This window comes from Alligator sinensis, unplaced genomic scaffold (genome assembly GCF_000455745.1).
Source record: "Alligator sinensis unplaced genomic scaffold, ASM45574v1 scaffold610_1, whole genome shotgun sequence".
NCBI lineage: Eukaryota > Metazoa > Chordata > Crocodylia > Alligatoridae > Alligator > Alligator sinensis.
In genome coordinates, this window is record NW_005842348.1 from 1,411,479 (window position 1) to 1,438,466 (window position 26,988).

The window sequence follows — 26,988 nt, forward strand, 5'->3', positions numbered from 1 at the left end:
CCAACACGGCTACAACCTAAACCCCTATTCAAAGAGGCACTTTCTCCGACTTCCTAAGTCTTCTTGAGAATCACACAGAGCATTTATTACTGATAAAAAAATTAGATAGAAAAATATGAATGAAAATCGGGAATTATTTAAAGTAACTCTGCTAGGTGGCTAAAAACACCAGCCATCAGGAAACAGGAATACATGGCTGAAAGCCATGGTCAGTGGCAAACCGAAGACAATTAGAAATAAAAACTGAAGAGGAAAAATGAGCAAACAGGTAGTAATTGATCTAAATTATAAGCTATAAAGTGCAGAAAATTGATAAGGAAAGCTAAAGACATCAGGCAAGTATCCATCCCTCACAGGGTTAGAGGCACTAAGAAGGAATTATTTTAAGTGCATCAAAACAAAAGAAATCATAGGCCTATTTACTAGATAAAGGTTGTAACACTATTAAGGTAGAAACGCTAAAACTGCTTAATAAATATCTCAGTTCTGTGTTTTAAAATAAATTGGATGATCACCTCATATCATATGAGGATGATGAAGCCCCTTGCATTCCATTTGTACTTGAGTAAAATGCTAAGCAACATCCACAACTTTCCCCCCTCCCCACTTTAGAAATCCATGGTGCATCCACAACTTGAATACTGTGCCATGTTCTGGTCCCCACACCTCAAAAAGGATATAGAAGAACTAGAGAAGGTACAGAGAAGAGCAACAAGGATGATCAGTGGTATGGAGGGGTTTCCATATGAGAAGAGATTAAAGAGGCTAAGCCTATTCAGTTTAGGAAAGAGAAAATTGAGGGGAGCATGATAAGGGTTTTCAAGGTACTATCATATTTACTTGAATACAAAATAAGGTCGTCGCCCCACACCGATCAGCATCCTGAAAAAAAAATCTCATCTTACCTTCACATACAAGGAAACTGCATTAAATACACTGTCCATCTTTGAACCACTGCTAAAAGCACCATGTGCTTGGTAATAGAAACCAACTACGAAGTTGATTAAATATAGCCAACATGACTATAAAATAAATGGCCCATATTGGACAAACATGCTGATGAGAACCTACCTTTTTTAAAAAAAATTAAAATATATTTCTATATATATAGAAAGAGAGAGATCAGATTAAATCCCTGGTCAAATCGTGCCGGTTAACAGGGATTTGAACTGAAAAACGGGTGTAAATCATTAAAAACCAAATGACTTAAAAAACTGAGAATGCGGAACACTACGGATGAATTAAGTCTATGGCAAATTACTATAGCTAGGTTGGGAGGCAAAGCATCAGCGCTCCTGTCGTAGTCAAACCATTGATGAAACTAATGATGCTAGAAGTGGACCAAATCAGACAACTGTCAAATCCTAGTTAATCAGCTATGGATATCAGTGGTGTTTCTCCTGGCCAAACAACCAGATGGCTTTTCAGGCTATTGGCCCAGCAGTTCAAATCCTCCAACTCAATGTTAAGGGTCTTTCAGCAGCAATGTGTTCCATAATCAATTCTATGCAATTCACCATAAAGCTGACTTACTTTGTCTTGAGGAGATGCACATTGAAGAGGACGAAGATGGTTATTTTACTGTTAATGGTTTTGATCCAATATGCTACACCCTTCATGCAAAATACAGGAGAGCATCCTACATCTGTAACAACATTTTTGAGGCAACCCACACTTTATCAACTATTCATTGTGATGTCATACAGGTTGGAAGCTTCAGTATCGCAAATGCTGATAAACCACCAAGCAAAACTCAGGGGAACTGTCCTCTTTCATCTCTGCCCCACCCAGCCATATATTTCATAGATTTCATAGACATCAGGGCTGGAAGGGACCGCGGAAGATCATCGAGTCCAGCCCCCCGCCCAAAGGGCAGGAAGTCAGCTGGGGTCATAGGATCCCAGCAAGATAAGCATCCAGTTTCATCTTGAAGGTGTTCAATGAAGGCGCTTGAACCGCCTCCGGTGGCAGGCTGTTCCAGACCTTGGGGGCTCGGACAGTAAAGAAATTCTTCCTTATGTCCAGCCTGAAATGATCTTGAAGTAGTTTGTGACCATTCGACCTCATCATCCCTTGGGGCGCTCTGGTGAACAAACGTTCCCCCAGATACTGGTGGTCGCCCCTGATAAACTTGTAGGTGGCCATCAGATCCCCCCTGAGCCTGCGCTTTTTCAGGCTAAAGAGCCCCAGGGCTCTCAGCCTGTCATCGTAGGGTCTGCTTCCCTGACCTCTGATCATGCACATGGCTCTTCTCTGGACTCTCTCAAGCTTCTCCACATCCTTTTTGAATTGTGGAGCCCAAAACTGGACACAGTACTCCAGCTGCGGCCTCACTAAGGCCGAGTACAGGGGGAGAATGACGTCCCGGGATTTGCTTGAGAAGCATCTATGGATGCAAGCCAGCGTTTTGGTCGCTTTACTAGCCACCGCATCGCATTGCAGGCTCATGTTCATCTTGTGGTCAATGATGACCCCCAAGTCTCTTTCTTCCATAGTGCTAGCCAACATAGCATTGCCAAGCCTATAAGGATGTTGCGGGTTTTTTTGGTGGCTTTAAGAGCCACCACACAGACTGGGGTTACTCACACTCAAATGAAGATGGTGACCTGTTCCAAAACTGGGCACCCAGCAATGACCTTACCCTGACCCATGACTCTATAAACAGTATGGCACCTTCCACTCAGCAAGATGGGACCAAGATTACTCCTCTGACATATGTTGGGTTACATCAGTCAACAACCACCCACAACCAGCATCTTGCATTGTTCTCAATGACTTTCCACACAGCCAACACCGTCCATCACTCATCCACATTGGCCTGCAACTCCTGGTCGATATGAAAAAACTGGAGATCCAGATATCTCAGATTATCTGCTTGAAGCACCTGAGATGCTGCTTGTCAACTGCTGGGAGGACTCAACTTCACAATTTAATTTCGTCACGCCAGTCAGAGGAGTCGGGGCTTCATTTGCTGCCTGGGAGTGGCTCAAAGTCCCCTTGCTCAAACGTGACCATCTGTGTCAGTCAATGCAATCACCACTCACCTTCTGAAATAGGCAGGAGCTGCCCTGCACACCCCTCCCCCAACAATTTTGAGCAAAAACATGAAGAATGGCATCATTTCCATCAAAATGGTCAGAACCCAAATTCCTCCATAAACCTTTTCACCAATAGAACTCAACTCTGTGCTATGCAAATTAAAATCTGTCACTGCAACTGGCTATGACAATGTACATCCACAGTTTCTGAAACATCTCGGTCCTCAAACTCGTAATTGGCTTTGACTTTTCTTCTACCGTATTATGCATGAAGGACGAATTTCATCACCATGGTGCTGAACAAAAATCATTGGCCTACCCAAGTCTGGCAAAGACCCACAATCAGCAGCAAGTTACCAACCAATCTCCCTCCTGAGCATCTGCTACAAGACACTTGAGAGACTAGTTTTGCAATGTATTTCTCCAGTAACTGATTCTGCTCTAAGCCCAGACAAAGTGGGATTCCACCGTGGCTGGAGCACTTGTGATCAAATTCTAGCCTTAACCACCTTCATTGAAAATGGCTTTCAGGAAAACATGAGGACTGGTGTCTTCCTTGATTTAACAGAAGCATATGATACTGTCTGGCATATCAGTCTACTGGCAAAAATATCGGGAATTCTGCCAGACTGGGCCACTTGTCTAGTTGAACCATTACTACATGGCTGACACTTTAGAGTCCACCTGGCCAAATGAACTAGCTCTTGGAGACATCAAACCAATGGCCTTCCTCGGGGATCAGTACCGATGCCTCTCCTTTTCAACCCGTACATTAATGACTTGCCAATGCCTGACTCATGGAAATTTGTTTACACTGATGACAGTGCCTTTGCCACCCAAACTCATGACTTTTCAAGTCTGGAACTCACATTTGATAGAGACATGAGACTGATATAAGAGTACTGCCTAACGTGGCACCTCAAACCAAATATCTCAAAGACTGTCAAGAGTGTTTTCCATCTGCATAATGCCAGCAGTAATCGTGAACTCTATCACGTTAAATGGTCAGCCTCTCAAATTTAAAAGCAGAGATGCAGGGTGAAAAAATTTCCAGTGCTTTATTTTTTCATGGGAAATCTTCCATTTCTAAAAATTCATTGTTTCATAAAATTCATTAGTAACAATGAACGGATGCCAATACAATATTAGGATGCTTGGCAGTTTCAAAGTTGTAATTAATGTTTTTCAGGTGATTATCCCAAGGAAGTGTATGAGAGAATACATATATGTTTTATTGATTTGTAAACAAGAGGGTAAATACACTCACATAATAATCCAAACCAAAAATCAAGTTATGAATTCACCTAATTGTCTGTGCAGGTCAAATCAAAACCAAAGCTAAAATTCTTATTTCATCTCAGACTGCAAGTGAAAGCAAAACCAAAACTAAAACTGTGATTAATTTGTTTCACTTTCAGTTCAGCAAACACACAGAATAGTGTCTCATTTCTTTTCTTGACTTGGGGAAGTTGGAAGTGTTTGCATAAGGTCTGTTAGTTTTTTAGTGCTTTTGGTTTGAAGTAGTCAAAATAATGCCTAATCAGAAAAAAACTAGTGTGTGGCATCATTATAGATGTCAATACTGCAGGCAGGAGCATGCTAACAATGCAACAAGAATGAAGAAACATTTAACAACATGTTGAAACTATCCTGAAAGAGTACAAGCCATATACAGAAAGCTAATACAATGAAGTAGTGGAACAACATCATCTAAGGAAAGTCTACTTTAGGAATCCTGTGTAACTAAACAAATTATTATGTTAAACAACACACAGTTTAGACCTGGGTCGGGCAATTATTTTGGGCAGAGGGCCACTTACTGAGTTTCGGCAAGCCATTGAGGGCCGCATGACAGGCAGCTCAGGGCAGATTAATATAAATTTTCTAAATTTTTTAGGGGCCCCGCGGGCTGGATAGAATGGCATGGTGGGTCGCATCCAGCCCCCGAGCCACATTTTGCCCATCCTTGATTTAGGTTAACATTTTTATTGTTTTAAGTCATTATAATTTTAAAAGTTGTTAATGCAACTCTGGACTTTTATTTATTTATTTATCTATTTATTTATGTGTTTATTTTAAATTTTTGTATCCTGCTTTTCTGCTTGTACTAAGCACCAAAAGTGGCTTAGGCTTAACAATAATTTTTTTTTTTAATTACAAAATACATAAATAGCTAACTATTTTAATCCAGCAGAGTAAGCTTAGTCCACTGGCTGAGAGCAGAGGCCAGACTATACTTCCCTTTGGCTCTGCAGTCCCAGGGCAACTGAGCAGCAAGTTGAGCAGCAGGGTACTCTTTCTGGCAGGGAGAGGGGAAGAAAGCTCCTTGCCACTTCTCCTTCTGACGGAAGACGCCAGGCTAGAATAGGCTAAAATAAAAATCTTTTCCCACTTTTGTTGCAAAAACTTGGTAGCTCAAGTGAAATAGCAGATTCGCAAAAAATGGAAAATGAAAATGTTGAGCTACCAGGTCTGGGGGAAGAAGCAGCAGGGTCCTCACTTTCAAGATCACTGTCACCAGATAGGCAATCCATCATGAGTAGCTGTTCAAGACAGTCCAGCTTTTTATCAAGCTTTGTGGCAAAATGTCAAAAGAAGATCAAGAAAAAGCATATGGACATTAGCTCGAGCTATATTTGCAAGTGGTACACCTCTTTCCATACATTACAAACTAATTCTCTCCCATCAGATAAGTTACTATTATGTTATCGCTTATCACATTATCTCTTAGATATAGAGTATGACAGAGTTCATACAATGGTTATTTAAAGGATTGCTCAAGCAGAATCACTGACCTTGATGTCAGATGGATGGACTGATATACAAGAAAATCCTTTATTGAACATTATGTTAGCAACACCTGAACCAATATTCTTGAAAGCAATTGCTACCAAATCTTCTAGTTATGCAGGTGAATACATAGCCAGATTACCGAGCGAATAGACTGAAACTGAAGGTCCCTGCAGGGTACAAGCCCTTGTAACTGGTAATGCCAGTAACATGAAAGCTACACAGCAAATATTAAAGACAAAGTATCCTCATTTAATAATATCTGGCTGTCTTGCTCATGGGTTGAATCTTCTGGCAAAGGACATAGTAAGTGTGAATACAATAAAGACAATATTGGCAAACTGCAAAGCGGTTGTGAAGGTATTCAACAATCATCATGTTGCTAGTCAGACTTTGAAGAAATTACAGAAAGAGAAGGAGGGGAAGGAAAGTGCACTTTTATTGCCAGGAGAAACCAGGTGGCGTTCGGCTACAAAGCCTTTACATAGTTTGCTGTGCACAAAGAACTGTTTGCAGTGTGCTGCAATAGATGACAGTATCCCAGATTATTCCCGTGAACATTAGGAAGCAGATTCTCGACAATGATGTGTTCTGGGTTCGAGTTCAAAGAGCATTCAATTTGCTACTACCAGTTTCAGTGGCTATCAAGAAACTTGAAGGAGATACACCAAGCCTTTCAAATATTCCAGAGAGATTCAGACAACTGAATGAAAATCTAATTGAGCTTTTGCCTTCTTCACCTCTATGCAAAAAAAGAAAAAGTAAAACAAATCTTTAAGAGATCCAAGTTGGATCTCTTGGATAAGAGATCCAAGTTTTGCTCCCATTCAGTTGAGTTTTGTTCTCATCCAGTTCATCTGCCAGCAAACCTTTTGGATCCGCAACACAGAGGAAGGACAACATTTATCAGAAGATGCATTATGTACTGCTCTTGATACAATTATGGAAGTAGCTAAGAATGTCCCCAACACTGACAAAATAGCCACGATGACAAACATTGCCGAGTACCACACAAAAGAAAAACTTTGGAGCAAAAACATAATTTAGTGGGCAGCAGAGAATATGTCTCTTCTCACATGGTGGAAGGGATACTGTAACACCTGACTGTTGTCCAGGATTGCTTTAAGGATCCTAAGAATTCCACCAACAGCAGCTTCTTATGAATAGAACTGGAAGGTTTTCAGCTCAATCAAGACAAAAAAGAGGAACAGACTAACAAACAAACTCACCGCTAAGCTTATTTCTATTTCTTAAAACCTCTTGCTTCTGGAGAATCAGTCACAAGCACAATTAGTGAAGAAGATGCAGTGTGATGATAAGTTGCCCTTGCCCAGAGACTCATTGGTAAAACTATCCTTTAGCAAAAGAGGATGTGGTTCAAATACTTCTGAATCAGATTTGCCTCAATCTGATTCTGAAATGGAACTAATAAGTACAGCAAGTGATACTACAGATAGTGACAGTGAAACTGAAGGTGCCACAATGACCTCAGTGGAAGAGAGTTAAACTCTTGTGAAGTAGATGAGTGGACAACCACAGCATATCATGCACAGTTCTTTGGGTGTTGTAACAAGGGACTTTCTCGGGGCCAGTCTGCCATTGGCTTGCCCACCTGTTCCTGGGCTGCCTGCCTCACTCTCCTGCCATGCCTTGTTGTTTCATAATTGGTTCTAATTAGGCAGGAGGCTGCCCATTCTTGCCCCGATGCCAGGGGGCGCTCTCTGTGGCTCTGATCCTTCCCTATACTGCAGCCCAAGCCTCACAGATGGCATCCAGGTGACACAATGCTCCCGGCCTACAGTTGGACCAAGCTTAGCCCTCACTGTCATGCCTCATTCATATATGCATGCATACCACCCTCTCACTAGGGTCTCTCATGCTCCACCCAAACTCACAGAGTCTTTCACACATCAGCCAATTATACCGCTTTGCTCCCTCCTGGAGTGGCCCTCTTAGGCCATAGGCTTTATCTAGCGCACACCTTGTGTGGCAGATGTACCATCTTTTGGGCCTCTCCCGTGACTCTCACTGGGGTAGTGGACAGCCATTTACCCGACCTGGGCCAAGCTTGTCCTGGCCCCTCCTGGGGCAACTCTAAACGAATCTACACACACACACTGGGCTCCCAGCCCTCTGGTTTCCCCCTCACTAGGGCTCCACTTCCATCTCCTCACTGGGGCTCCACACCTCTACCACTTCACTGGGGCCTAACCTTACTGGGGCTCCACATATACCCCCTCTGGGGTCTCCAGGATCTCACATCCCTACTGGGCTCAGGTGTCACTCTGCTTGCTGTGCCTGGCCCCACTACTCCCACTCCCTGCGGACTTACACCCCCTTCATGGGCTCAGGTGGCCGCAGGCATGCCTGGCCCCACTACTGCCTCCAAAGCCCACCCAAAGATGGGGGCTGGGATTAAGAAAAACCTCCAAAAATTAGATACTATACCTGGAAAATTATATCAAATTTATAAATTTTCCATATATAGAATGTAATTACAGGGGAGTTGTCTTATAATCAGGGTCATCTTATATTAAAAAAATATATAGTAAATGGTGATCAGAAAGTAAAAAAGGGATTTATTATTTCCTATCTCCACAATACAAGAATTAGGGGTCACAAAATGAAACCAGTAGGTAGTAAGTTTAAAACTAACAAAAGGAAGGTTTGTTTTTCCACACAGTGTGTAATTAAAATGTAGAACTCGTTGCCACCAGATGTGGAAGCTGACAGTTAGCCAGATTCACAAAGGCATTAGACAAACTCTTGGAATAAAAGGGCATCAGTAGCTACTGTGCATGGGAGTTAGGGATACAGGCTCTGAATGAGAACTTCCTAGACCTTAAATCCTGGGAGGCTACAAGTGAGAGAGAAAGTGGAAAAAACCCTGGTTATATGTACCAAGTTCACTTTCCCTTTCAGCACCCACTCCCTGCCACTGTGTGACACAGGAGACTGAGCAAGATGGACCTATGGTCTGATCCAGTAAATGACAATTCTTATGTTCACTAGGGACAAACAGACAAACATTTTTAGATAAGCAGGCCTGGTTGTCTTGCATACATCAAATTCCAAAGGTGTAAAAATGCTAATAAGGGCACAAGGGATGACCTGAGTGACTAAGCCAAGCGTCAGTCTTGACCAAAATAATGGAAAACTGAAACAAGAAGCAATTGAAAAAGAATAGGAATATAATGAATGCCACTTCAAGTGGTTTTATGGAAAAAAGGCCTTGTTCAATAAACCTTTTTTGAGATCGTAAGTGTAGTTGATAATTTTAACTGTGCATATGTAACATGCTTAGATATCTGCAAGGCATTTGACTTTGTAGCATGTGACATTATGATTTAAAATGCTAGCATAATACAACATCCATAAAGCATAAGTAAATATAAAAATCAATGCTGATAAAATCTGCAGATGTCAAACAGTTTGGTGGAGTGATAAATAAGGCCAAGAACTACACTGCTGAGAAAGAGTCATCAAGATCACTTAATAAATGAGGCCCATTTAAAGAAAATGTGTTTAAATTCAGCCAAGTGCAAAGTCATACATCTGAAATAAAGAATGCAGGCCATACCTACAGTAGGGACTTGTATTCTGACAAGAAGCGACTGTAAAGTACGTAGTAATCACAATGGACAATTTTCTCATCACTAGCTTCCAGTGAAACATTCTGGCCATGAGAGACAAATGTGATTACTGGACACACACAAATTGGGAAGTGGCAAGCAAGATGGACAGGTGATTTGACCTCTGCATAGCATTGTTAAAAGCAATGTTACAATACTGAATACAGTTTTGGTGAGCACACTTTACAAAAAGATTGTTAAAAACAATTGGAAAAGAGGCAGAAAAGAGGTAGAAAAATTATTCAAAGGCTAGAGAAAACACCTTGCAGTCAGATACTTTAAAAGCTCAATTTGTTTAGCTTACCAGAAAGGGAGAAAGAGGTGACTTGATTAGGGTATATTAGTACCTGCCTGGAGAGAAAATACTGGGTACTAAAGCGCTCTTTAATCCAGCAGAAAAAGGCATCACAAGAATCAATGGTTAGAAGCTGAAGCCAGACAAATTCAAATTAGAAAGTAATTAACCATTGGAACAAACTCCCACCACTTGATGTCTTCAGATCTCAGAAAGTATACTTTAGCAATTCTTAAATTGCTGCATTCAATCCAAAAGCAACTTGATGGCAGAATTTGATGGGCTGTGCTATACACGTGGTCAGACTAGACGATCTAAATTTCCTTTCTGGCCTTATACTATATGACTCTCACAATGACTAAATCAGGACAACTCTGAAAGTCCCCCAGATTAGCTTTACACGCTCCCTGGTGGTGTTTATCCACTTCTGCTAAGAAGCTAATTTCCACAGACCCTGATGACCAGCTCTTGCCTAATCTTACCTGGTAAGGATACACTTAAGCTCTGTGTAAATATCAGCTAAAAAAGCAATGCTATTTTACTAACACTGCCACTAATCCCCAAACATTAACACATACTTATCATACACAAGACACCAGTTCTTTAATGACAGAAGGCCTTTGAACAGAAAAAGGTAAATATCCCATAATTTAAGAAACCCTGAACCTGCCCTTGAGGGTTTACACCAGAAACTACTCTGCAATGGGTTTGCAGAAATGTATTTCAAATCTATAGAACATGCAAATGGTATTCTCGATACGGACCATATGTTTGATATTCAAGCCACACCACACTTATTCTCTCATCGGTTAGACAGCCAAAGGATTCCTTTAGTCAATACACAGTGAAACTAAATTTACAGCTAAACAACTGTTCCACACGAACTCTCTGTGATGGCACTCCTATTTCATGCAAAGTGTAAACTGGCTTATTCCACTGAGAGCATCCACGTGGGGATTTAATGTGGAGTAGCTAGGGCACTGCGAATTCACATCTTATTTATTTCTCACTGATTTTTCTGTGTAGATAAGCCCTCAGAGATGATGAAAGGGGAGTAAGACTTAGCAGTCCAAGTTTTAATAATTTTGTTCTAAAAATCTCAAAAACCCGCAGAAACCATGGGTTGAAAATCAGGCAAGAGCAAATGAGTTCTCATCTGGCCACAACTGATACTGATATATATTTTTAGATCAGAATGGATTACTCCCTACTTAACCTCTAGCCGCAACCTGGGTGCTGACTAGTCCTCAGATTTCTCTTTTCCTAACCACTTCCTGACACTATACTCTGAGTCTCTCAGCTTCAGGAAGTTGACAATTCTCTATTTTCACCATGAGATACCTGGATTTTACTGCACAGGCCAGAATTTATTTTGCAGTAATGAAAGGCAAAATCATGCAGACTAGGAGACTCCAAAATGCAAGAACCAAACATCTGCAAATGCACTTTTAAGTTGGAGAAGCTGCATTTCCTTTCCGTTCTGAATGTGTACCACTCAGACACTTTCCTCACAAACTATTTCATATTGTGAAGCATGCAGTCCAAAAAACTTAAATTTTAACTACTTTTCATAACTGCATTTTTAAAAGGCTTTTTAAAAATCATCATTAAAATCATTATTCAATAACTCACTTAAAGAGACTTTCCAGGCATTGGTCAGTTTTAATTATAGTCAAACTGCCACTATAGTCTGTTTTACTTGGACTGAACCCACGGTCACACAAGAACCATAATTTTCCAAATATATTCAAATATATAAAGGAAAGGAGAAAAATTAATCAGCTCCCTCCCCCTACCCCTCTCCTCCTCCCCACACATACTATATGTCCAATCATTACTGTACTTACGTTAAGTTTGGAAAGCATATGGTACTGGAGGACTTCAGGAATGGCAGACAGAGACTAACAACTGTACCTTTTTGGTTCAGATATGCCCCCTGTCATACTGACAATGTACACAGAAAAGTGAAAGCAATGTGCTTTTCTTAATTATTATTTATTTCATGATCAAATCTATTAAATGAGTTCACAGAAATGTTTCCACCAATATGATCTGCCTTTTACACTGCTATAAGTGTACAGCTGTTGTGTATCCGCACATCTTGGTTACTTCTTTTACTTATGCAGTTTTGGGGTGATATGAATGGACATGATGGAATGTATCAAACAAAGACTAGTCCAGCAGCCATCTGAGCTGCTCAAAGCTCTGGTGATATAGGCATTGTGACGGTCCTGGGCACGCATTTGACACAGTCAATCAGGTGCCACTGTTTTATGCAGGCGTGCATCCATGATGTCTTCATGAGCTAATACTGGTTAATTTTAGAGAACAAGCAAAATGTGGCTGCCTTTAAATAGTCAATGAAGTATATAGTTTCACATATGCATAACAAACCTGGGAGTCTGAATTCCAGATGTTACCAACAAAAGGGATTATATTGCTCTGGGTAAAATTTTCCAAAATTACCGATTTAAACAATCCTTTAGAAATCATGTCAGACAAAAATTTGAAAAGAAGAAATTACAGCACCTTTTCTTTATGTAACACTGTGTGGGCTACCTATCACAGACTCTGGGCTGATGCAGGGCATGGGCTCAGAGAGGTGGTATAGGGAACACTGCTGAAAGTTTGAAAAGAAGTTCCATGAACAAGATTACAGCCCCATGGTTCATGTGATACAAGTTACAGTATTACTGGCACCAGCTGCCCAACTTGGTCCAAATTTAAAAACAAAATCAAGGGTTAAGTGCCAAGTGCCTTAAATTCACTCATTTCAGCTTTGCCTTCTAGGAAATAAATTATTTTGTATTAAGTTGTTTGTGAAATCTCCCATCATATGCTGCTCTTTACATTGGTCTCTTCTTTCCCCTTCATGTCAGTTATTAGCTTTTTCTGCCCTATTACTAGTGATGACTGCTAGTTTTCCCAATGACAGTATCAAGCCAGGAGAACACTGGACTTGTATACTTTCTTGAATTAGTTTGAATCAGATACATAGTCCTAGGAGAAAGCAAGCTTTGCTCTGATATTTGGAAACAAAAAAAAAATCCTTTCACAAGGAAAATGGTTCATAGAAGACTTCTGTGAAACATCAAAATATTAAGGAACAGTCATGCAGTGGCTCCACAGAAATGGATAAGGTGACCCAGGAGGCTATTTTTTATCCTCAACCTCTGTAATTCTAGGATGCTGCTGTCCCTCTGAAACCCCACAACCCTATTAACAGAACAGATCTTTTCCATCCACATAATAGCTAACGCCTCTTCTTACAGATGAAGAATGATGAAAGGCAGCTCCAAACTTTCTTGGGATGGCATGTGAGTACTGCCTCGCTAGAAAACTACCATTGAAGCCACTCTTCTTCTCTTATACAGACTAATCTCTAAAGTTTTGTTTCTGGCAAGAGTAACCAAAAGAAAACAACTTTCCAGCTCCAAGGATAATTGAGAAGGACAATAAGTCTTGATGTATTTTTCTTTCAGGAGGGCTGGCAAACTTTCATGTTTTCTCTGACATCTTGAAACACTATTGGTTCTGAAAGGCTGACAGTTCCCAGTGTGAACATCGAGTGTTGTGGACAAGCAACCCGTAAGGTGTTCCAAAGTACCATGGCGAAGAGATAAGACCGTCACCCCTTGAAATGCACATCTCGCTCTGCTCTAGCAGGGAGGCAGGTCTGGTCTTTTGTGTCACCACGGAGCAACACCAGACCACATGACAGAGTACTGAGAACATCAGGGGATCAATTTGTCAGAAAAATCCATATCTGAGAATTAACCAACGGTCTGGCGGGTGTTAGATTTCAGACAGACAGTTTTTCCAAGTTAAACTGCATTTGCATTTCTGCCCTTCTTGTCACTGAGTGTCTGCCCACCCCAGGCTTCCAGCCTTGCATTGTTATTGCTTCTGCACTGGAATAATGCAAATGTCCCATTCTCTGGCTCTGCCGTCTGCACTCCTGTGTGGATCTCTTCAGGTTTGATTTCCATTCAGTATCTGCAGTGCAGTGCCCTCTGGGACTAATAATGTTGCAGCAGCATGGTCATCTGGGTTTGATGTCATCTGCGTAGACTGTACATGCACGTGCAACTTGGAAGATAATTAGACACCTGCTCCCTGCTAGGTCTAACTTCCTATGAACTCCTCCACAGAGCGACATCCTGGGGTCAGCCAGCATATCTTCCTAGACAGCCCTTGACAAATGCCAATCCCATTCCTCTCTTGAGAAGTCTTTTAACTGTTTGGTATCCGTCCCTAAACAAGGTTTGCATCGTCTTCAGTGGAGACAGGATACAGAACCCTTGAGACAGGTAGGCTCCCTCTCTGTTCCAAGTGTATGTCTGAATGTTTTTATCCAAAGAGCTATTGTTTTGCCTTCTTACATAGCGGCCATTAACTAAAATTTTAAAAGTGTAAAATAAACATTTCAGTACTCCCAGAATGTGTTTTATAGTTTTTGCCAATAATTAGGTTATAGAGTCATACACTTATATAGTAGCTCCATAACACAGTAGTGTAAATGGGCGGGTTACACAAGCATCAGCTACAGATGATGACTTAGCTGGGGAGTGCACAAAATAACAACCACTGCCAGCTGGTCACCACCAGCCAAAGGGCAACAAGCTGCCACAACCACTGCAACACCAGTTTTGGCACAGGAACCTAGTTCGGCATCCAGTTGTTATTTTTGAGGCCTCTTATCTACTTTCACAGCACAAACTCTATAAATATGAGTATAACGGGGGTAAAAAGACCTCTTGACAGACTGCAGGGGTTTAGGTTGTAGCCGTGTTGGCCTAAGGATATAGGCAGACAAGGTTCCTTGGGTGAATTTGATATCTTTTATTAGACCAACCCAAATGGTTGGAGAATAGTTATTAAGCAAGCTTTCGGGTTCAAAAACCCTTCGTCAGGCTGAATCTTGAGCACCACCCTAGGTTCAAGTCCTGCAATGCAGTCTGTGATATCCTGCATAAAGGCAAAGACCTAGCCTGTTAATGACAGAACGCTCAGACAGCATGCAAGAGGATACACCAATGCTATTGAGATACGGGTGTTACATACAAGCAAAATGAAGATTTTTCAGCTTCAGTCACAAAGTGCTTTCTAGAGGAAGGGAACCATCTCAGGGAATTACAAAGGATGCAGATGACAGCCTGCTCACAAAACCATTCCTGGTCTGAAGAGCTTACGGCCTGCTCCTGGTCCTACACCATTTCCTGCACAACAGGCTGAGAAGACCCAAGGCCTTGTCATGGATACAAGGCATGAGAGATGGGCAGCTACACAAAGACTGTAGGCCAGATTTTTTGCCCCATTTTGGCCCTGTTTGTACTGCTCAGATGACTAAAAGGGAGTGCAAATATCCCTAAGATATCCACCTGCTGTGGATATGTGCCATAGGGGGAGATTCCACAGCAGACACTCAGCTTGCAGAGGTTTCTGATACAGGTGATGTGCTGGTACAGGAAGGGGAGCCAGCTAGACCACTTCTGCAGTTGGCATATGGTCCCCCAGATATCTTCGTGGCTGCTCTACACATTGGGCCAGGCTGCACAGACAGCCTGAAAGCCAGAACCTCAACTAGACACGGAGGCGATTATTTAAGGAATGAAAGTTTAGTCTGTAGTTGTTGAAAAAATTGATTGTTGCCATACAGCAAGTGCAGACCAGGACAGGCAGTCCAAGGGGGTCTTTTGAACTTAAGGACAGAAAGGAAGTGGCTGCCAGTTGCGGCACTGGAACTCCATTACAAAGGTGACACCCTCCAGTGAAGCTAATGGTTTATTTCCCAGCTGGTCTCCCAGTAGGGGAACAGACCCAAGAGCTGCAATCTGGTGCAGTCTGTGTCTTTGGAGAGCATTCCTTCTGGCTGTGATAAACGGAACCGGCAATGACTGAAAGCAAATGGGACCCGTCAGCTGCTGCAGCCAGAAGAAACTAACATTTTCACTTTGCTTTTTCTGATCTGGAGAAGCATTCTCATAAATAATGAAAATGACTAAAAGCTACTTAAAAAACACACACTCCTCCCTTATGAAAGAATGAGAAAAAACCCCAATTATAAAGGACATTTCTTCCAGCTAGGAATAATTTGTCATGTAATTCTCTGAAGGCAGCAACAAAAACATGTGTGCACTGTGCTCCCTTTTGAGTGATCTGTGATTGCACGTGTACTCAGATAGCTTCTAATGAGAGGATTTTTACAGCACACATCCTGCTGAGCATCCTGTTGGGGGGTAAAGAGAGATCAGTTGGGATTCTGACTTGAACTGTCAGCTCCTCTGCACCTTTCTCACAAAAGGAGAAGAGAAGTGATTGTGTGTGGGAAAAGGAAGCCCCTCGCCTTACTTACTCCCAAAGGTGTTGTTACCTTTGGAAGTGGAGCATCCTGGATTCTTTCCCTCAAAACAATGAGGTTAAGAGACCCAAGAATAAGTGACTAACTTCTCAATAATGACTTTCAAGTTCAATGCAGAAAAAGAGGTGCCACCTGTTGTGTTCAAAAGCGGACACTGCTAAGGATCCTTGAGACACTTGGGAGGACCAAAGTTTATAAAGCACAGAAAGAATAATTGCATCTGTGAGATCCTAGAAGACAGCAAGTGGAAGGGAACATGCATTCATGCCCTTCTAACACTGGCACCAACCAGTCAGAAACTGGCAAGTCTAATGCCAGGCCTTGCCAGTAATTGTACAGAAAGGTGAGAGGAGCCTTTAGGATACTGTGAGTTATATGAGTGGACATAGCTATGTTGAGATAGGCTGCTCCTACAGATATTAGTCACAATTTTAAAAACAACACAATTTCTATAGCTCCTTAAGTGAAGGAAGATCAACGAATAGGACAAGATGCAATGATGTAAAAGCACCCCAATTTTAGAATTAAATGAATCAAAGTGAAATAAATATAACTGAAAAATATACCTTAAGTGGCTTGCTTTGGGCATTATTAATGCTGGCTTTTTCCTCCAGGCAGCCATTTTTGCTGCCAACAGAACAAATCTCTCTCACATATGCACTGCCTAACACTGCAGGAGACGGAGCAAAGTGGAAGCAGGGGACCTATCTTGTCCACATTTTCCCCCTGGGTCACTTCTCTCTCTCTGACCTCAAAGGAGCAAAGAAATCTCTGAGTGCAGAGTCAAGACAGTGAAATGGGGGAAATCCATTAATTTTTTTAATGTGATATATTAGCATTTTACTTTTTGTTTTAATTTGTCTAGCTTCAGCTCTCAGACATTCATCTTCACAGAACAACAGATGTGAATGCCAGAAGGAACGGCATTGGTCCTCTACTCTGACCTCCTGCAAAACACAAACCAGAGAATTTCATGAAATAATTCTTGTGTCCAGCCTATACAGAATATATTTAAATAGACACTGTCATGATTTAAAGATGGAAACTGGCAGAGAACTGATCACATCTCTGGCTGTCTTGTTCCAATGGTTAATTATCCAAAAAAATATGCACCATATTTTTTTTTCTAAAGTTGCCTGTCCTTTGCTTCCACCCATTAGGTCTCATTCTATCTGTGTTTGACAAAAAACCCCTCCAGTTCTGGGAAGTCTTCTGCCCATTTACGTACTTATCACCACGATCAATTCATCTTTTTGCCTTCTGTTGAACAAGCAAACTGATCAAGTTTCATTAGTGTCTCCCTGTATGGCAGATATCCTAGATTTTGAATCTTCCCTGTAAAATTCTTTTTGAACTTTTTCTACCTTTTCATCATTTTCTTAAAGCAAGGATATCAGAACTGGACACTGTACTTCATTAACACTCTCAATAATGCATACAGTGGGATAACACCTTTTGTATCTAAGAATCGAGGTACTTTTTATTAGCCACAGAATAATACAAGTAACTCCTGCCCATTTGGTTTCTACCAGATTCAGAGTTACTTCCTTCTAGGATACAGTTCTGCAACCTGAAAGTGTGATTTGTACAGTTTTTGAAAAACAGATGTCAGAAGGGAATGCATCTGCTCATATCTCCTTAAGTTACTAAACATAGGTAGTATACTATATACCCTTGTCCTAGAAGATGATTAGGTAGGGGCAGAAGGGCAGTAAAGAATGGAAAGATACATGAGGCTGGACGTGAGGTTTCCTTATGGGAAACCTACCGATTCAATTGGAATTTACAAGTGTTTACATGAAGTCCAAACCTTTAGAATCTCCCATTGTTAAGACGTGTGTGTTACTGACAACCTTAATGTATTTTTTGCTGTTATGTACATTTTTATAATACTGGCATATCAACTGTTTATCATACCAGGTTTTAATAAAGACCTAAGATTGTCAATATACTAATCAAATAATCTAAAATTAACCAAAATAAACATATAGCTTGCCAGAGATTGGGACCTTAGAAGGACCTTTGAAAGACTTCCTTGAAATATATGCTTAATTTGAAATGTAGTGCTAAACACAGGAGCAAAACAGTTTTGAAGAGAACATGATCAATCAGGTACAAGTGGAGATATGGAAAGGGAACTGCAACAAGAGACAATGAGACAGCTGCACAGACTCCAGAAACGGGCAGCACTACACAGGTATTCTAACAAAGGCCTGAACACTGTGCATGTTCAACAAGGGGACAAAGGATTGAGCTGTCATCTAAAAAAAAATCCCATAATGGCTGAGACCATCACTCCCAGATCTTGGATTGCTTTGCCTGCCCCACAGATTATCAGTAACCAAGGATCTATATGGATGTTTCCTATGCAGGATTTAAGAGACAATCCTGTTTAATATACTAAACCAAAAAAGAGATCATGTGCAAAGGTTTTGGTGCCCTGAGAAAGTGGAAACACAGAGCCCAAACCAGTTGGTGTCGCAACATATGAACGAATCTTTAATATTTCCCAAAATTTTAGATGCTGCACAAATCAGAGTTAAATTTCCCTTCAAGAAGCCATTTCATTTGCTGTAGGCTCATGGAGGGCAGGGAAGACTCTAGAAAGACATGAAGATGGGCCTTTATCAGATGACTTTGCATTTTATTTTGATGGAGCTGCACTGAAGACTTTGTTCATAAATAGCAGCTTGTCTCATCTGAGGGGGTGGGACTATTACTTGTAATGATTTACATGTATTCATTTCAAAAGAGGAGTGGAATTTTCATTAAAAGAAAACTGCCTCTCTCTAAACTGCTACCTGTCCAACACACATCATTGCAGACAACTCAGCCAAATTCTAGTTTTTAACTCTTTTATGCCCAGCAACACTAAGACTCTCTTTCTGTTCCCTCACAGCTTCATAGCTGAAGATAGTAAATGAAGGGAGGAAGAGTAGGTCATGGGGCCTATACTGACTGATTGTAACATCTGAAACGACAATTTTCTGAAGAAAGAATTTGGCTCCTTCAAACACTATAGCTGAATCATGACCTGTTCCTCATAACAAATCCCTGAACCCTGAAGCCAGGACACCCTTCTTGTGGTTATTGCCGTAGTCACAGATCTACACGCAGTCCCTGGTGTAGACACTGCTAGTAAGACCATTTTCTACAACTACTGACCCACCTTTAGAACATCCTTGAGCTCCTCTGTGTGTGTGTGTGTGTGTGTGTGTGTGTGTGTGTGTGTGTGTGTGTGTGTGCGTGCGCGTGTGCGTGCGCGCGGGAGCATACTAACAAGCCAGGTTAGCAAGTCAGATTTGGCTAACAGCACCTGACAATTTCCACTCAAAATGATAGTAACATTAAAGAACAGGGCTTCCTACCAAATAGGTCTAGCTTTCTACGTATTTTACTGTTAGACATATTTAGCTAAATATGATTGCTCCCTCAGAGCTGACACTACAGTATAGAGCTACAGTAGGAACACAACTATCCAACAGGATGGGTTTCATTTAAATCAAATCAAATTAAATCATGATTTAAATCACGATTTACCTCTGCGGTAAGGAAGCCTTGATTTAATCACTTTTCTAGAAAAAGTGCTTTCTTGTTGTTTCATATCCTTTATTCATTTAACTTCTTTAAACTTTGCACTTTTAGAGAAAGGTAAGGGCTTGACTGTGTACACAAACTTGCAGAGAGACAACAGGGCTAATGGATAGGTAATAAGGTCTGTTATCGCTCATCTCCATATCTCCACAGTTTGAGAACTGAAGCCAAGCATCACAGAGATGCTTACTGGGAATCTGGACTAGTGTTTCTCAACCTGTGGGTCTCAACCCCACACACTACGGTGGGGGGGCGGCTGAGGCCTGGGGGTGAGAGGCACTGGGTTGGGACTGGCTGTTGATGTTTACAAATGGGTCCTGGTACAAAAAAGGTTGAGAACCACTGTTCTAGACTGAGCACCGAGTCCCACTGGGTACAGTGATATTCTTTAATCTTTACTAATCTATAGAGGAGCCTCTGGGAATCCCATAAGATTGGACCCCTAATATAGTCCCTGGCCTCTTGTGACCTATTTATAAAACTTTTCTAAAAAGGTTACATGAATATCTCATCTCAAATAATATATAAACAGAAGCTATAATCCCTATTCCATGATATCTTTGAGCTTTAACATATCTTAAATTAAAGATATCTTTATACAGGTTTATTTTTTTTAAAGCATCTTATAAAAAAATTAATCAATACAATTAAATAAAAAAATCTTATTTAAATAAAAAACTGATTTTTTTTAAATATAGTTTTTAAAAAAATCATTGATTTTTATCCACCCTAGTAACTAAGTTAAATGGTAGTACTAGTTACCTGCTTTTGATGTGTTTTGCCATCAGTGTCAAGGAGAATGTTTTATTAAAGGCTCTTGCTGGGCCTTAAAATCTTTCATGGCCTAAGGCAGCTGACAGGATATTGAAGAGTTTGTGCAATATTTTAGTGATGACCAAGGTCTCAGTATTCAAGTGTCTGATCTGTACCAAGAGGCCTCCATATGCCTAAAAATCATCACAATTGGTGCTATGGAGACAGCTTCATCCTGAGGTTAAAGGCTAGCGTACTTGTGCCTCTAGGTCCTGGAGACCCTGGTACTTAGGTGTCAGGGGTCAGCCCAGCAATGCTGTCAGCAAGATTTCCTCTTCTTCAATGATCATTACTGATGTCTTAGGCACAAAAGTGTTTGCAGAAGAGCCAGGTGGTATCCCAGTTATTCTATGGGCTGCTGGGTAGACCAGTGCCAGTCTAGACCAGCCGACTGGCCTCTGACTGGTCCCTCCACGGCATCACTCACAGATTGTATGCGGAGTGTTTCTCTGCTCAGCTCTGAAAGAAAACATGCTCTACAGGTGTTGATGATAGGGTCACCTCTTAACAGCAATGCTTATGATCAAGGCAGTGGCAGAACAGTGGTCTGTGTGCATGCCTAGGACCATCTCAATCAGTCCTCTGATGCCAGGATGACCGTCAATACTTCTGGAGCCCTTAGTATAAGGCCTATTACTGCTGGACTCTTCCTCCTTTTGTTTGCATTTACTGTGCAAGATGTAGGGGGATTACATTTTAAATGCTTTTCTATGTGAGATGACACCCAGGTCTTCACTGAGTCCAATGCCAAAGTCCAGTGTGGCCCCTCTCAGCTTTCTTGAAGGCGTGATGTATTACTTTCGATGTCACAGACACTCATTCTGGCACTATAGTAATTCTGGCATCATTGCCATCTTCCGTATCAGTTCTTTGCTAGGTATTATCAGAGAGCACATCCTTGACTGAGAAACAGAGGTCTTGGGCTCAGGTCATCTGGGTTTGATGCCACCTGCACAGACTACTCTGAAGTGGAGATTCATCTTCAGACCTTTAGGCCTGGGTACAGGAAGGTAGACTGAAAGTCGGTGTGACGTGTGAATCTCTCAAGAAAAGGCACATGCTACATCTGTCCGTACAGGAAATCAGCTGATTGTAGCATAGTTTAAGTATGACGCCTTGAGGTTTTAAGACTACCAGTTTGAGTGGTAGCTGATGTCAGGTTACCTCTAGCAGACATGAGCACGTCACAGGGAACGGATGGAGAAATGTGGCTACTCATCCCTTTCTGACCTCATACAGAGCACAAGGACGTGTGTGTGGCTCTGACAAGCGCTCTTAGCTGAAAGAATCTGTTTTCACATCTCAACAATGCACAATCACATACAGGGGACTGAATACAGTGGGATCCATACTGACACCTATTTGAAACACAACGAACTATTTTGAATAATGCTATACCAATGCAATGGATGCCAGGTTCCACCACCTCTTTATCTGCTTTCTGTGACAATGATTAAAACAGTTTTAGTTGTGTTTCAGCTACACCAGCCAAAAGATTTGGTGTCAAGGAATCTTCAGAACTGAGGAAGTTGAGGACAAGCTGGGCAAACAAGTTAACAATTACTAATGGATCATTTTTCCATTAAAGGTGGAAATTTTTTCTGTCTGAAAACCCAGCAGTTATACAAGTTAGAAGGATAAAGCATTCTAGAAATTGTATGCACTGCCCAGAACTATTTCATTACCTCTAAGATGCATGTCCTTTCAAAAGTGTAACTACCAACTGGAGAGCCCAAAGTTAAGTTGTATAATGTCATAAGGGAGGGAGTGACTGCAATTAAGTAAGCTACAGTATTCACAGTGGCATTTCATTACATCACACAAACTGGTCTACGTATCTGTGATGATATAATTTCCACCCTGTTCAGCCATCATGTCCTGAAGCTTGCCTAGTGAACCTGATGTAATTGCCATAACATAAATTAGCTAAACAATAGGGGTGTGCGAAATGGGCCCGATTCGATTCAAATTCAGCCCAAATCAGGGACAGTGATTTGATTCGTTGATTACGATTACTGTCCCTGACTCAATTTGGCCAAATCCAAATCTGCAGATTCAATGCTGATTTGGAGAATCAGTGATTCGGACATAGGCACAGCTTTAAATATTTTTTCTACGTACCTCAATGTACCAGCACAGCTTGTAAACGCTGCGATGCTGGGGTGGATGGAGTGTCTCACAGGAGTGCAGGGGGCCCTCCATGTGCTCAGTGGCGAACCAGGAAGTGGAGTGGAAGTACTTCCAGCCCACTTCCGGGTCCACCAGGGAGCATGCTGGGGGCCCCCCTGTGCCTCCTGGCTCAGTGATCGGCTGTGGGGGGACCCCGGGTGCCCGCCCCAGACCCAGGAGGCACCAGGTGCTGAGCTGGGGAAGTGTAGGGGGGGCCCCCACATGCTCCCTGACAGACCCAAAAGTATCTGCCGAGTGCACTGGGGACCCCCCTGTGCTTCTGTGGGATGCTCCATGCCGCCCAGCATTGCAGCGTTCACAAGCCGCCTGCTACCTAGAGGTATGTAGAAAAAACATTTAAAGCTGTGCCTATGTCCGAATCTCTGAATCTTTCTGAAACTCTCCGAATTGATTCAGAGGGTTCCAATTCGATTCAGAGAGATTAAAGGGTCCTCTGATTTGATTCGGGTTCGGAGATTTGGCCACCGAATCAGACAATCTCTGCCGAATTAAATCAGGGACCAAAGCTTCGCACAGCCCTACTAAACAACACTAATAATGGTGCATAAAACATTGACAATATTTAGAAAAAGATCATTGTATGAAATTAAGAAACACAGACTCTAAACAGATTTAAACTTTTTATACCTCTGCTGGGGAATATCTACAGTAATATCAAAACAGTATTCTAATTGTATTTCCACGTTTCAAGGACACTGAACAATTTTAGCTACTTTAAAACAAGTGAATCATACAACTTTCTTAGAAAACAAACATTAAAATACAAAGTAGAGCAAAAACTGAACACCCCAGTGAATTCCTAAGGCAGTAACAAAATTAATTCCTAGAATTTTGCTGTCTTTAATAAGGACACATTGAGGACTGTTTGAGGAAGAAAGACTAACAGAAATGTTGGCTTAGCCAACATAAAAAACAGGAAACACTCATAATTTGCCAAAAGGGAAAGACTGGAACTAGTCATAAAAATGTGACTCTTCCAAACAATGCAGGTTAAAAACTATATTTAGGATTATAATAAAATAGCTGCCAGCATCTTTAAATTCTCAAGTGCAGAAATGGCAACAAAGAAGTATAAATTCAAGGAAAAACAAAGGGAATAGATTAAGGATTTACTCACAAGGGAAAAAATAAAAGAACTCAGCCTCTAATGCTTGACTATGAAATAACTGAGGGGGCGACATAACTGTCAACAAATATTTGTAGGTGCTCAGCTATTATAGAAGCAAGCACAGTATAAATGCTTAGATTGGATTAGATCTTGCAGACGCTGAAGACATCTACAGAGATCCAAGGGAATACATCCACCAGAGAATAAGATAAAAATAAGCAAAGGAGAATACAGAGAAAACAGAAGACAAATTTTTTTTACGAGCTACTGGGTTGAGGATTGGTGTAAATAAAATGGTGAAATTCCCTTCATGGGAAACGTTTACAGTTAAAATAAATGAAATGCTAAAATGTAGATGTTAAAAGAACAACCCCCATGGTGACTGGGGGGATTATGACCTACAGAAAAAATATTTTCTTGCAATTTTGCTTCTTTGAAGATGTTATTACTATTAGTTTCATAGTGAGACAGATTCAAATTATTCTGACTCATAGGAGTTTTGAGCTCTGAAGCACAACAGTTGGGCTAGAAGCTCCCCTGCCTCAGACACCATGTTCTTTCCACCACAACAGACTATACATCTCCCTGAGTTTCTTCCTGCTTGTCCATTTGTGACACTATTGATTGCTTTAACCTAAAGAAATAACTGACTGCTTGGGGTACAATTAGTTTTAGTGCTAGAACTTCATTTGGGAAAACTACTTTCCAGCTTCTCCTAAATCAGCTGGCAATTTCTGGAATGATTTGTGAAAGCCCCTAGGTATGCGTTAAGTCTTATTAAAATGAAAGAACTTCTGTAACACTAGCTAACAAGTAATACTTTCCTATGGTTCTAATAGTGTTAGAGTGATGTTATAGCCATGGAGGTCCAGGAATTATGCAAGAGGAAAGGATTTCTCAGGGTGATATCTTTTATTGGACCAACTGCATATTTGGAAAAGAGCTGGACAATTTTTTGAATGCAAGACATTCTTCATAGTTCTGATGCAAAACAAAATTTCAAAACTTTCATACTCTGAGATGAGGGAAAATTACTTACCTACAATTCTGCTTATTTAAAACAAACCATCACAGAGAATTCCCAATTGTCCATCTTCCTTTAGATCTATGGATTCTGTTCCATGGTGATGGAGCTCAGGATGTTGATTATTTCTATCCCTGTTAATTTTAGCAGGAGTCTCATTTTTGCCTCTATACCCTTAGCAATTTAGGGAGCGTCTGCTTCGTCAAGAACTGACTGAGGAAGCAGGGGCTATGGCAACTGGAAGAGAACGTAAGAGAGGGGCTAATGGTCCTGTCATTTCCTCAGAGGGCTGACATTCATAGATTAAGGAGCTTTGGCATATTTCACACTAAAAACCTGAAATCAGAGGATGGGAATCCTGGGTGGATAGTGTCTTTAAAGAACAGATCTTGTCCATCTCCAGTTTAGATGATGCTATTGTTATCATAAACCTGTTGACAGAAGAGAAGTACTTGGATGACTTAATTGGCTTAATGATCACTAGTATCTATGGAAGCAGGTAAATAACAAAATGCATCTAGAATCAGAGGCTGAAAGAGCAATCACCAGTCTGTTCCCTTATTGCCTACTGCCTGTTGGTACATGCAAAAGGCTCCTCATGATTAAAATAATAGGGATATTATTAACTCTTTACCTATGTTTTTTCTACCTGGAGATACTGTTTTTTGGCTGTAGATTCCTGATAAAAAGCCAGGACTGGGCAGATGAATAGGAGCCACCACTACCTTTCATTATGTCCCCACTGCTCTGTCACAAGAGGGTTTCCAGGCCCTACCAGAGGCTTGTTGCAGAGCTGTTATAAGAAGATTTCCCTCAATAATCAGTCACCTGGCCATGCTTGCAGACCCTTTATTTGGCACATGGCTCCTGGGGGAGAGGGATGAAAAGGGGGTGGGGAAATGTGGGTGGGAGTGAGGAATTGATGAGGGGACAGGAAAAGAAGACATAGATGAGGTTACAAGGGAACAGACTGGGCAAGAGAAAGGATGCTGAAGAGGAAGCTGCTGCTTCCTGTTTCCTTCCACACCCCTAAGCACCTTCTCTAAGCTTTCAACATAAGATCACAGAAAAGCAGGGCTGGAAGTATCTCACAAGGTCATCTAATCCAGCCCCCTGCTCAATGCAGGACCATCCCTAAATAAACCATCCCAGTCAAGTGTTTGTCCAACCTGCTCTTGAAAATTGCTAGGGATGGAGATTCCACAACTTCTCTAGGGAGCCTGCGCCAATGCCTGACCACTCTCATAGTCATAAATTTCTTCCTAATCTCCAACCTAAATTTCCTCTGCTGCAGTTTGAGGCCATTACTCCTAGTCCTGTCTCCTACAGAGTAAATGCCATCTCCATCCTCACTTTTATTGCCCTTCAGGTATTGAAAACTGTCGTCAAAACCCCCTCAGTTTTCTCTTCTCCAGATTAAATAATTTTAGCTCTTTCAGCCTTTCCTCACAAGTCTTACTTCCCAGGCCGCTAATAATTTTTGTTGCTCTTTGCTGGACTCATTTCAACCCATCCATATCCTTCTTGAAGTGTGGGGCCCAAAACTGGACACATTACTTCTGATGAGACCTCACCAATTCTGAACAGAACAGAACACACATTCAGCATGGTTAAACATGTGCTAATAGAGCTTGCTTTTGCCTGAGTAAGATCCAGGATCCAGCGTGGTTCCCTTAACAGATATGGTCTGAGCTACCCAACCATGTTATAGCATTGATGGTCACTGTATCCACTCAATTTATCTGCAAGTTTAGCAAAGACATGACCTCAAAGGCCTCTGACCCAGAGATATTCCAATTCAGCACAGATCCACTCAACACAAACTTAAATACCTGTGAGATGCCCTTCTGAGGATAGCTGAAGCTACACTGAAGCTATCAGGGATCCTTATTACAGCATCATTACAAGTGAGACCCAGGTGTGTCCTCACAGATCAGTTAGACTCTACAAGGTCAAACATTTTAGCTCCATTATGAGAAAGTGGCTATGCCTCTTGTGTACAGCTACATCTGTGCTGCAACTGGGTTCCCTGACTGACAGTCATCATGCAGACTGGGCTGGGGGGCAGGACGTTTTCAGATGGCTCAATTTTTTCCCCCCAAACAGATCCAGTTCCTATATCAGGGAATAAATTATTCAGCAG

The 26,988-nt window shown here is 41.4% G+C and overlaps 1 protein-coding gene across 9 annotated transcripts in view; it reads right to left on the reverse strand.

Annotated features, from left to right (window-relative positions):
- Positions 1 to 26,988, reverse strand: part of ZNF618 (zinc finger protein 618) — a 127,318-nt gene that overhangs the window by 91,811 nt on the left and 8,519 nt on the right. The gene's annotated exons all lie outside the window — the stretch shown is intronic.